The sequence below is a fragment of the Aquila chrysaetos genome, chromosome 2 (assembly GCF_900496995.4).
Source record: "Aquila chrysaetos chrysaetos chromosome 2, bAquChr1.4, whole genome shotgun sequence".
Classification (NCBI taxonomy): Eukaryota; Metazoa; Chordata; class Aves; order Accipitriformes; family Accipitridae; genus Aquila; species Aquila chrysaetos.
This window is the reverse complement of record NC_044005.1, coordinates 23,823,662-23,837,340: the sequence shown is the minus strand read 5'-3', so window position 1 is coordinate 23,837,340 and position 13,679 is coordinate 23,823,662. Positions and strand designations below refer to the sequence as shown.

The 13,679-nt window shown below is 43.0% G+C and overlaps 1 protein-coding gene across 1 annotated transcript in view; it reads right to left on the bottom strand.

Moving 5' to 3' along the window:
* The window catches only part of STON2 (stonin 2), a 79,842-nt gene that overhangs the window by 38,819 nt on the left and 27,344 nt on the right, over positions 1–13,679 (bottom strand). The gene's annotated exons all lie outside the window — the stretch shown is intronic.

The following is a 13,679-nucleotide window of genomic DNA, read 5'->3' as shown; positions in this document are numbered from 1 at the left end:
GCAATACAGCAGTTTCCAACCAAAATGATCCCAGAGCATTGGATGGACTTCACTAACTGAAGCATAAACTTTGTATCATGAAAAAAGTCACCCCTGAGAAAGAATACAAAGTCTTTCTAGAAGTGTACAAAGATCAGCAAGTGAAAAATAGCCTTTTCTCCTTAAAACTGCAAGAACATGTAAGGAGGCAGTATCATTTACAATTACCATACCTGAAATAGAGCTGCTTTTCACCAGGAAGCCTCTGCCGGCTCCCTTTTCTCTTCAGAAAGTACTGGCAGCCAGGAGGCTCAAGAGCCACCTTGAAACTTTTCTGTAAAGCAGGGCATGGGCTGGAGCACGTGGATTAAAGCTGTTCACTACTTAACATAGTAAGAAAGAATTCAAACGCAGAAAAAGTATAGCCTAGCTGTCCGTCCTGATATTTCCTTCCTCCTCACTTCTTCCCCGGAAAAAGAAATCAAGAGACACATGAGCTGGGTTTCCAAGTCCAGGAGGAGAAGACTGATGGGACCTGGTCCCATGCTGTTTGACTTCAGATCTCTTTGGAAGAGAGCCCCAGGAATTAACGGGTTAATCTCAAGCACCTTTGCTTGCAGAGGCAAACTCTCCCTGCTGTCTGATGAGGGATGTGTTGACTCCTACTGACCTGCTTTTCCTTTTATCCAGCAGACAAGGAGCTACTGGCTCAGGCAAAACCCTTCTCCCTTCACACCTGTTTGCTCCATTAGTTCAGGTTTGGGTTGTTCAGATGCGCGAGACAAACCGGTTTTGTTCTGTGGACGCAGCTGGACTGTCAATCTCAGCAGAGCACAGCTAACCCTTTTGCCCCAGCATCACCCCAGCCCCCTGCCAGGCCAGGAGCAGCTTGGCAAGGGGATGGAGGGCAGAGCTGAAGCCTCAGCTGCAGGCAGCAGCCAGCTCTGCACAGGTACAGGGCAGCCTTGCAGGGCAGGGGCCACGGCCATGGGCTTGCCCACAGCTCTGCATTACAGCTTCTAGAAACCAGCTGCGCCCAGTGTCCTTCACTGCAAAACTCCTGCAAAATGCACGCAGCCTTAATGTGAGCACACGCAAGAAACTGCACAGCTCTTCAGCATCGAAGTCTCTTGCTAACTGAACTGCCTGGTGAAAGTAGATCACACTCAAGACACCTTCTCTGTATTTCCTTAACCCCCTCGCCCTCCCAATTGCCCCCCATTACCACCAGCATCACATTCATGGGAACACTCACATGCCTTGCCTCTGACTCAGCTCTGTTATTGAGATGCCATCTGGTGTTGATGTCTTAACTGCTGGAGCACTGACCTCTCTTAGCTAACCTGCCTTGACCTTTATGGGAGATCAGTTCATATGACGCTGTCCGTCTCTGGACACATACGTGACTAATCAGGAAGTCAAGTACTTTTCATGATGTTTTAACTATGTTGTGACATATAGGCTGGTCCCTGCAAGCGTGGGACACAGAACAGCAAAAGGAGCTGAGGCAGATTTCTGAGGAAAATCATTGAGTCCTGTAATTTCAAACCGAGCACAGATGGAAAACATACCTGCAAGGTTTGACCACATCATGGGGAGGCTCTCATAACAGTTGTTTACATCCAAAGAATTTGCAGTGGCACAGATTTTAGCAGAGATGCATGGTCTTAGCAGAGCCCTGAGTAGGTACCCATGTTGCTAATCCATGTCACTGTATCTTTGCTGCTTCTGTAGCCATGCTACATCAAGCAGAAAGCTGCTCATGAATGACGCAATCTGTATTTACCTTAAGGCCAGATTTACCCTGAAAGCCTGAAGTCTACCATCAGCAAGGACTGACCTCTGTGTACAGAGATAACAAGTGCACAGCCCTGCTGAAACCTCCTCAGCTAAGCATGGTTTCAAATACAGCCTTTAAAGCAGTGCAGCCTGGTGGCTTTATCAAGAAAGTATATTCTACTGACTGAGATGAAGAAGCAAGCTGAAGACTGTGGAGTCCAGTTACAGCATTTGCTGAAGAGACACACCAACATTCAAAGAAAGGGAACAATGTACATGCAACTGCATCAACAGAGTGAAATGCCTTTGTGTCTCTCGGTCCTGGGAGACGAAGAACTCAAAAGGTTTGCAGGGAATCCTGCAGGTCTCCCAGGATACACCATAGTTCACGCTAATAATGTGTTGCTGGAGGCAACCAAGCCTGAACAAACAAATCAATCCGGGGGAGGAGGAGTGATGGGTTCATGAAAGCAAAGCCTCCAGTAAAGCTCCCCTACTTCTTTTGTGCAAGCTTTCCCACCCAGATCCTAATTGTGGCTGGCTGGTGAAGGGCCTGCCACAGAGGAGGCGCAGGGAAGCACCCCGGGCCAACCTCGTGTCCCACTTCCAGAGCCAGCTCGCTGTGCTGGAGACAGCGTTGTGCCTCTCTGAAGTGCAGCGAAGCAATGAGGCTGGCACACTGGCTGGCTTGTCAAATGCACTAACACCCTACAGTTGTCTGCTCTGCCAGATGGACCACGTGCCTCTCTGTACCCTTCATGCTGGCATGTGCTCCCTTTCCATCCCAATCCCTCCTGAAGACTCATGCCTACCATGAAGCATGCAAATGCGTGTTTAGTGGAGGCAGAGCATAGCAGGCACAACCTGCTATGAAGAACTTTTCTGTTGGGCATCTCAAGAAGACCAGGCTATATGTTTCCGTGAAGAGAATCAAGAATATTCTTGGTGCTTATGCAAGAACATGAATTTATTTCACTTCATTCAAAACTGACACTCTTCTTGCCACACATTTCTTGTAAGAACATGTATATCTCAGCACCACACTCACCATTAGGCAAACACATGAAAAATTTTCAGAAAAAAAGGATTCATTTTAAATTTGGGACATACTTAAAAAAAGCATATGGAAAATGGCCTAAAGCTTGGCAGCTGCCTGTGCCTATTCTTTGTGTAGAGACAGAGTTGTACAGATAGTAGTACAGATTATTTTAAGTACTATCAGACGTCTGCAGCTAATGACAGTATGCCATATACACCATCTTTTCAAAAGATACAAAGATCTACCAGATCAGTCTGAATAAAACTCTGAGCTACCCTGCTCCCTCTGGCCACACCAGTGTTGCTGTGGAGAGCCATCTTCTTCATGTTGCCAGAAACCCAAGACTTTTAAAAGTCTGTTTTAACATAACCTGGAACCTGGGAAAGTGGCAATTCTAAGCTTACACATTATCTGCACTTCAGATAGTAATCAAAACAGCTACCTGCTGAAACACCTACTTCAACATGTTCATTTTATATTATGAGTTACCCTTTGGTAGTAACCACTGATCTCCTCTTGTCCTACACTTCTCACTCTTGCTACGAAGCACTGAAGACAACTAAGTGTTAATTTATATGTTTATGCTGCTCATACGTTTAAATTATTCCATTGCTCCAAAATCCACCTTCGGATGTTTCAGGAAGCAGTGCACTTTGTAATTACCAATGTTTGTGAAAATGAGCAACAGCCCTAGGACTGGAGCCAAAAGGTGTCTATTACAGGCACCTACCTTCTCAAATGCTATCCACACTGAGATTTCAACCAGCAAGGAGATTCCTGCAGGCAGTTGCATTCACAGAGGTCACAATCTCACAGTCTACGCTCAGCAAGTTTATGCCTCTTCTGAAAGCCAGTGTGCATGTTTGTGTCTGCATATGTAAAGCCAGCTAAAAGCAAAAAGCAAACAGCAGCCAACAGTACTGGACTGCCAGGCATGGCAGATTGCTTGCTGCCCTGTGCCAGAGACAGAGATTATTTGCGCTACCTCGAACAGCTGATTCCTACCTGCTGCAGCCCTCTGGTCCTTGACCCAGTCCTGCCAAGGGTGTGGGAGGTTCTCCTGCAAATAGCAGTTCCCATACCCTTAACAGCAGGAGGACCAGAAAGCCTCTGTTTCCTGCTCTTCTCTTTGTCTTTCTTAGCCCTGCTTCTCCCCTCCCTGCGGTAGAAATGGACCCTGGCCCCAACTCCTCTCCTGTTCCCACCCTCCCCTGTGAGGAGCCAAGCATGGGATGCTGTGGAGACAGGTCCTATATCCTCAGGCATGGCGAAGCAGAAGGCAGTAAGGAGGGAAAAAGAAGCGGAAGAAGAGTGAAAAGGGACTCCTGACCATATCCACAGCTCCCTGGCACATCAGACCCCTCATCCGCATGGAGCCCCTCTCCCCACCGTCAGATGCCCCAGCTGCAGCTGCTCTCATGTTCCTCACCTGACCAGAGTGCACAGGATGCGGTAATACGGTTGTGCCACTGCACCAATACAAGTGCTGAAGATTCATTTCTTCCCTTCAATCCCAAATGTTAGTTTACCTATGGACGCACTGGTCGGCACGTAAACTTGACAGAAAAGGATCCTGTCCTAATCTTTTGATTTTCAAAGCAGGATTAGCTTCATCCCTGGTCTAATGTTTAAGCCACCAAAATAAGGGATATTTTTGTTTGTTACAGAGATCACTTATTTTGTCAGTCTCACAGTTTAATTCTCCCCTACAACTAGAACTCTTACTGAAGATAAAAGCTCAATAAAGCCAACACAGGACTAGTCGACCTGGAAAGCTGGGTCTCAGTGGGCCTTACCTTTCTCAGAAATAATCTTTGGTGGTAATGTTACGTACTGGAGCTAAAGCAAACCATATATATACATATATAAAGAGCAAGGAAGTGGGACTGTGGTGATAATCAAACATTAACACATCTAGACATTATGCCAAAGCTAATGAATACTTTGCCACTGCTTTTTAGTAAGAATGATGATGCAGAGCGTAGTGATAAGGGCACAGGAGACAGGCTAGATAACCAAAAGGAGGGACTGGAAATGGAAATTAGCATTAATGAGGTAAGAAAACATTTTGGAGAGGTTACTGTGCTCAGATCAGGAGGTCTGACAAGCTCCCTTCCTAAACTCTGAAAGAACTGACATACATAATTACAGCTTTCATCACAAGGATTTTAAAGGAATCAGTTCAGATGGGGATGGTACCATACAACTGGAGAAGAGCATCTATAGTAACTATATTTATAAGGGGTAAAAATTACTTCAGAAAATACAAGGCTGAAGTCTGACCACAATAGTATGCAAGACTTTGGAAGAAAAAAGTGAAAAGCATAAGATAAAAAAGGGGATGGAAGCTAGCTTTAAAAGAGGTAGTTTGTTCCAGCCAAACCCAACAGGTTTCATTGACAACAGATTTTCTAGATAAAAAACAGATCTGTTTGTATTAGAAAAAGCGTTTAATGTGGTGCCACCCGGGAAGGAGTTAAAATGGAGACTGATACCAGTATTAAGCCAGAAGTAAAAACCAAGCTAAAAGGAAGATAGCCACTGAGTTTTAAGAGAAATATTAGGTTAGAGCAGCTACAAGTAGAATTTCTTGATTAAGACTACATGATTAAGACTACATTTATCCATATTTTTAAATAATGATCATGGCACAGAAATGAACATGTTAATGGTATTTGCTGAATGCATACAATTAGGAGGAACTGGGTATATAAAGGAAGCTTTGAACATCATAGTGAAAGGAGTGGTTAATCTTGAAGACTGGAGTAACAGAAATGAGATGAAATGTAATAAACAATGTAAGTTCACAATCAGGCATTTAAGGACAGATACATTTGTTATAATGAAGGAACTCATCAATTATGTATGAGAGAAAGTGGTCTAGGATATAGACAGTCAATCTGAATATAGTGAAAGGGTACTTGCCCGATGCACTAGCACAAAAAGAAATAAGATCCTGGGATGTACCAAGGAGAGAATTCCCGAAGATGGGGAAACAGTAATATCTTGATATCAGTCTATGGTGAGACCTCAATCTGTGCACAGTTTTGGTCACCACATCCAAGAAAGATTAATTCAAACAGGAACACAAGCTGACAAGGGCTTGCTAGGATGAGGAGGAGAATGGAGAACCAGAATACTAAAGAACTTGTCTCACACAGTTTAGCAAATGAAAACAGAGAGAGAGATAATTACACTGTGTAAATATATTAAAGGGCTTACACTGGAGAGGGGAAAAAACTATTTGAAAGACAACATTGGCACAGGAACACATGGATAGGAAATGGTCATGAAAACATTTATGCCCGTGTCCTGGGAAATAGCTTCCATTCCTATGATCTTAAGTGAATCATGTTTAAAGCTCTCTAAAATCTCTACATGTGAAAATACACCAGCTTCAATAAATTGGTGACTAAAGTCTGCACTTAAATGGCATAACTTCTACAAAGTCTGTAATGTGCATGAGGACATAGAGCTATAGGACATATGTTGACAGGATCTCTACTCTCCTTTTAGGCACTAAACTAAATGGCTAGATTTGGAGAGGAGCACACTGAGCTGCAGCTATTCAAAAATTTTGCCACGCCATTATAGGAATAGCTGGGACCTGAATATTTTGGAAGCAGTTTTAGGTGCCAAGCCCAGATCTGGACTCCTTCACAATAGGTGCTGAGCACTTTAAATAGTTTTTAAAAATTGAATCCTAACTGATAAGTTCAAATCAGTCTCCACAAGGTTTACTGCAATATGTCTAGGAAGTTTACAAGTAAATTGGACTGCATCCACGTTACAAAATCCAGGATCACAATTCTTATTCTTGGTAGCCAAGATCAGAATGAAGAAAGTAGCATAAAGTCTTCTCTTCATCTTGTGTAATGAGCACAGTCATAATGCAAATGCCAGTTTATATCTGTTCTAAGATTAGGCAGAGGATTTCAGTCTCATCTGTCAAACATAAGGACAATTAAGACCAAACTGCTTCTAATAACAGATGAAGAAGCTCGTCATGCAAGATTCATGTCATATCTGCGCTCCAGCGTTATTTTGCTTGATCAAGGGTAGATCAGCTAGAAAATGGAGACGTTGAAGTAAAGACATACATCAGCAATCTCCCTACACTACTCTCATCCAATTCTGTTAGTTTCTGGCTTGAAAGAGCAGAAAGTGTTACATTTTTTCCCTAACATTGGGGCCAAATAAAAGAATAAAGGAGGCGGAAGTTCCAATAAAAATAATCACAAGAAGTTTCTAAGCAGGCACAAAAAAATAAATTGTCAACACAGAAACTGGAGATTTTGCTTAAATGATTCCTACATTCTTCTTGTTTTTAACAAACCTGCTTCCCATTTTATCCCACACTGTTCTTTGAGAAGAGGACTTTGTAACTGATCCCCTAAAGGCGTTCATCATCACTTTTCCAGTTCCTGTGCTGCATAGTCCAGTGATCCCCTGAGCCTTTCTTAGGTTTCAGATGGTATCACAGTAAGGGAGAAACAAGCAAATCCATGCATCTGGGCATCATGAAATTTCTCCTTCTTACTTGCTGTCTGCTCCTGCCAGCCTTTTCACCTGCTGTTTTACACTGCCAATTCTATTCAGCCCCTTTGTATTCAGACAGGAAATTCCACACAGAACTGGGATCTCTAATTAAGAGCACATGAAAAGATTTACAGCTCCTGTTAATTAGTACTACTGGTGAAACCTTGCTTACTTCTTTGCCATGTAGAACTGATGGTGGAAAATGTGAGTTCTCAGGTGGGTAATTTCTCCACACGATGAACCTGGTTGCTGTCTGAGAGCTGCAGAATTGGGTTCCCCAGGGTGCAGCCAGCTCCGTGGGGCACTGGCCATGTCACCATGCAGCACGAAGCTGGGACAGTGCTGCACCACCGCTGCTATATTGCTATAGTGCCATTTTTGCCTCCTGTCAGTGGTACAGCAGCATGCTGCCAGGAACTGAATGCAAAAGGCAAGATAATGCTGCTGAAGATTGCCACTGATGTTTTCCACTTCCAAAGAGCTGGATGTGGGGAGATGCCTTGGTGCTTTTCCCTCCCAGCAGCTTTAAGTTCAGAAGCTATTTAGCATCCTGCAGAATTGCTCCAAACAAACCTAGTCTTTCCTCTTTCAACACAGCAATCACAGATAGCTGCTGTACTTAAGTGTTCCATCTCCAATTAAGCTTCAAACTGACATGTCCTGCTCAGCTGCAAAATCTCCTACTGAACTCCTCTGGCTTATCACATAGGCATGTGGCTTTCTGCACTGCATTAGAAAGCAACTGAAACCAATGTAAACACTGTGGCAGAGGAATCACAGCCTTAGAAACACAAATAGAAGGCTTCATACCACCTAGCCTGCCTCACTGACATGAGATAAACTACAAAGCATCTACCCACATCTATTCTCTTGGGATATTGCCTACATAAATGGAGATCAGCAGGTCAGCCCCATGACTAGGGCTGGAATTCTGTCTGCTTTCCTTTCAGCTGATCTGACTATATAAAGCCATCTGTGAATAGGTGTGGAAAGAGTGAAATTCATCAAGAACGCCATATAGGCTCAGCACTTAGCCCTTCTTGAACATATTATAACCCTGCTACAAATCCACAGTTACTGTAATCTGCACCTCCGAATAGCTGTGAGGAGAAAACTCAGCACCTAAACTAAGAGATGCTCCTTTAGCTGTTTGCAGCACAGGGCCAATGACATGGATGAGATCAGAACTGACTCTATGCTGGCACGGAGGCGAGAAAACACTCCATTAAACAGCAAAATCACTATTTCTAGGGCATAGATGAGGCAGATATTGAATCTTTTGAGGATAGGAGTCTACATGTAGCCCCAGCTGAGGACACAAGAACTGGCAGAGCTGAGCTCAGTGACATCTCAGTTCCGCTTTAAGTATTATCACTAGGACAGTCCTTTCTAAAACTGAAGTTTTGAGGGGTTGGAGATGGCTGAACAGGGGCAAACTTGGCTACAGTTGATGTTACTCAGAAAAATATTATGGAGATATTTGCTCAGGATATGCTATATCTCAAACTGAAGTTATGGGTTTGGTGCAGAAATGACTGGGTGAGGTTCTTTGGCCTCAGACATGCAGGATGCCAGATTAGATGATAATAATGATATCATAGTCCTCCCTTCTGACCTTAAAGTCTATGAATCAGATGACTGCAGACCAAGCTTACTCTGAAATTCTCTCTACTGATTAGATAGAAATAAACTTTTGCTTATTGTTGTACCTGTTCTTTCCTCATTCTAACATTTCCCCCTTCCTCCTGACAGATTTTCTGTGTCTCTCCTTCCTGCCATAAGGAGGGACTGAGACAGTGACTCTGGTCCACGGCTTATACCTGCAATCTTCAGCTGCTTCAGAGAACAAGACTGCCAGACTACACAGCAAACACCATTTCTACTTCAGCTAGGTCCAGCCTGCACAACTGAGCTGCAGGCTCCCCCACTGCAAAACAGGGATGAAGATTCAACACTGCTGCAGAGGTCACTGGGACACTGTGCATTCCTTAAAGTGGTTATTCTGCCCTACCAATGCAGTACTCTTAAAGAAGTTAGAAATGCCTTGAGAATAATATGGGATGACAACTAGGATATAAAACTCCTGAACTGCTAGCCGGTGGCTGGTGTCGAACATGAGGAAGAAAAAACCCCCTGCCTCTGGTGCTGAATTTAGCTCTTACAGGTTGGAGTTGTGCAAGAACACGTTTTAGGTGCTGTTTGCTCCTGGTATTCTGGAGTCCCCTCCTCCTTGAAGCAAGGGTTCGATGTTCCTCTCTGCAGTCTCTCCAGCTGGCTTTGGCAAGGCTCTTGCATACAAATTTTTTCATGTGTCTGGGACTGGGAAGCCAGAACAAGTTGGTTAATAGTTACACAGCATAACTGAAGTGCAGTTCTGGCTGGAAGGTGGTAACTGTCAGCATATGCTATTTTCCCCCTTGCTCTGGTGATTAACATGGAATATCTTCAGAGCTTGTAGCCTGTTTCTGGAATTCAGTGCAAACACATTGCAGAGCTGTATAATCTGTTCAAAGTTGCTTGTTTGAAACCTACAGAACACCATTCTTGCAGTCATCATATCAGGACTCAGTATCTAGCTGGCTACACTTACAGAAAAAATATTTATAAGAGAACTACTCCAGAAAAGCATCAGGAAAAGGTTTGAAAAGTTAGTACTTGCCCTCCATTACCTTCAAGAAATGGCTGGAGCTAAGCTTGCCAGAATTGCCATCTCCAAGTTTTAAAATAGAAGCAGCAGAACCCCCTTAAACCATGCAATTTACTTTGAAAATAACAACTTTCTCAGAATTAATTCCTTGTGCTATTTATTAACTTTCTGGATTTTGAGCAGTTAGAGGTCATACATGCAACCTTCTATCTCCAAACATGCAGATGTTCTCAGAAAATAATAACATAGCTATTTCCTCAGTATCCCAACAGTCCCAGAGCTTCAGGAGAATGCCAAACAGAACAACTGGTTAGCAAATTGAACTGTCAACATCAAACATGGCGTAGCTGCAGCTCTCCTCAGACACACATCACAACAGAAACAACAGAACTAGCAACAATGCACCGAAAATAGCTATCAGGGAACTTATGTCTACAAGGCTAATCAGCTTTTTATATATATACATACACACATAAACACACAGAGCATTATTATATAATATAGGTAGATTTTATTATATATTCTATTAAATTTATAGTAGAATATATAGTTTATGATCTATGCAAATATATATCTTATCTATATTATATATGTATTGTTCATATATGATTTTCTTCATATAGGTCAATATCTAATTTTAATTTATATAAATAAAAATTATCTGAGAGATGAATGGTAAAATGCAGAAATCCAAATCAAGCTGTGAGGTATTTGTGTACAAGGTCAGAACAGATCTCAGTGCTTCCAGATCTACAATTGTAGCTACAAGAAGGCCTCTCCCTTGCTCCTCTGACATGCAGATATTTGGCTGAGACAGGCATCTGCTTCAGAATGAATAAATACTTGTATTGTATCAGTAACAGAGATGTTCTGTTACTTATCTTGCAGAGTACAGCACAAATGCCAAAAGTTCCCGCTTCTTTCCATGCTCATTGATCCAAGCTGAGCGACATGGTGATGCATGGTAGGAAGCTCTGAGGCAACGGGACACTTCACCAGCACCAAACACAGCTTCACACACACTGTAAAACCCCAGCTGTTGTAAAGTGCTTGTTGTTATAACCATATAAACACACCCATGTTAAATGGGCAGTCTGCTATCACTTGACCCAAATTTATTGGCTAGCTGCTGCAGGCTAAAATAGCCCCCCATGATGACAAAGATGAAGATAATATAAAAGGCTTCTTGGTGCCAGAGTTCAAATTAGCACAGGCAATAAAGTGCAGCATCTTCTAGCTGCACTTTGACTGAAAAGCAAGTCTTCTTTTTCAGCTCTGCTCATGCAATATTTACCTTCACTGCTGTGAACTCTGCTGCCTTTACAGGACGTCACTGAGCTTATCCCGACTCCATCAGTCAGGCGGCTTTCTGCAGTGCCCCCCGTAGCAAGGGTAAACTCTCAAGTTGGGATCATTCAGGTCTCTACCATCTTTCTCAGATATCTTCCCAGGTCATATCTTACATAAACACATGCGCTAGATAGAGCTCAAGCCTGTGGAACTGTTTTACGCTCAAATCTACCAGCCCTGGACACCAAGATGTGCATTCTCACTGCTAGGACTTGCCTCTGTGTATGCCTGCAGTCAGGCCTACCTCAGGCTTTCGTCTGCTCCCACACAAAACCCCGTGCCCCAAACATTGACAGGCAGTTGATGTTTAAGCATTTGGCATGCAGGATAAATTCAAGACAAGTGGTGAAATTACGGAACTGAGTATCCTGGATTCTCTTCTGTGCCGTTCACGCAATAAAAATTCACCATGGCTAAAATAGTTACTTTACTTAGTGTCTGACCATTGACTAGAATTTTTCACGCTTTTCTCACCAATACGTTTTTCTCGCTTGAAACAATATTAAACCCAAGCTACTCTTATAGACCCGATTCTTTACCTTCACTAAGTAGATAAAAAATTGATTTCTAATTTTCGTTGGGTTTTTTAGCAGTAAAATAAATCTGATTTTTTTTTCCCCTCCATCAAGCTTGACCTTGGAGTCAACAAACTGGCTAACAGTCAATGAGACTTCACCATCACACAGAGTATGAGGATACCTCCCTTCTCCTTCACGGAAAAAAAAAAGTTATTTCATTGCCTTGATGGAGCCTTCAAACTCCACTACAGACTGAGGCAGCCAGTCTTTTGAGAAGAGAAATGCAAAGCAAATCAGGTTTGAATCACTGAATTTCTGGAGAGGGGCAGAGAGGAAGGAGAGAAGAAAGTGATCATGCAGTTTTGTCCACTTAGGCACTTGAGGGTGGGATGAAGGTGGAGTGAACAGAAAAGCAGCCAGAACTGTACAAGAGTTCCATGGCCACCAGGTCCTCAGCGCCCTCACTTCCACAAACCTTGCCTGATGGCAGCAGGGACCTTGGGGGGTGGGCGGTGAGCCATCCCATGAACAGGAACAAACAGATGCGCTTTGCTCGTGCTGCCCTTTTGCAAACTCCATACCTGGTGGTAGGAAGACTCAATGTATTTCTTACTTCAAGTTCCAGTACCACAAAGGTAGTGTATCTTATGTTTTAGCTAATGACACAGCTTTGCCTATATTACCTACTTTTTTACTTTTAAAAATTTATAGGTCATAGGAATGATTTTTTGTACCTGTTTTGCTAATAAATAAGTCAGTTTGTGACTGACTGGGAAAGAAAGAAGAGTAAGAAGGCTGCACACAAAGCTTTTACTGAAGTATCAACTTCTCTTTTGGCCATATATAGCAAATAATTCCATATATATGTGAGTAATATACAGAAGCACTTTTGCCTTTCATTTCTCTATATGATGCAAAGTTATATATGAATGGGGCATCCCTCATTTCCCTTGTTACTGGGACTTTCTCCCCTTGAGCAACAGCCACCCTATGGCAACCTATACCAAATCAACAAAACAGCAATCTCCAGCACATACCCCAGATGAAAACTCTTACACTTCACCCTAATAGACATGAGCTCATCACAGCAGAACTGATGCCCATGTTGGCATCCAAAAAGCTGGCACATGAGGCCAGGTTGCCTACTCTACCTTTCTACCAGTGGTTCCCAAACTCGGAGGTAGAGACAAGCAGAGTATTCTAAAATAAAAATGGTCAGACAGACTTGTGGTAACTGTATTATTTGAAGAAAGGTAGGTCTCTACTTATCCAAAGTAAATACTGCTTCTCCACAAATCCTTTGTCTTAAGCACCTGGCCAGTACCTACTGTGCTGCTGTTTATGAACCTGTCTTGATGTCCAACCCAGTTTCACCGAACCATCGAATAATACTCTTTTCAGGTGATGTATGTAAATGTTTCTTATGGAAGGGACATATGACCTCAGTGGGGCTTAGGAATTCCATTCTCCCAAAACAGATCTTATTTCACACATATTGTTACATTCACCACCTGAGAGAAACACATTAAATACCTCACATGCCTGAGCTATCATGACATCAGTGAATCAATTTTTGTCACCAAACTGGGTAGCTACTGACCTTCCTCAGCTTGGGGTGAACAGCTTCCAACATACTGCAGGTGCTTCCTCCTGGAGCTGTGTATTTTTTTCCTTTTTGTGTCCTGACATGCCAGCTCTTTTTATGCTCTGTCAAAGTCTGCTTTGTCATTCAGGAGTTCTCGTCATCCCAACTCTGCATGACACCAGTGGCACCACTCTGCTTTATTTCTCCTGCTTCAGAGATTAACTAGAGTACAACTGAGGAGCA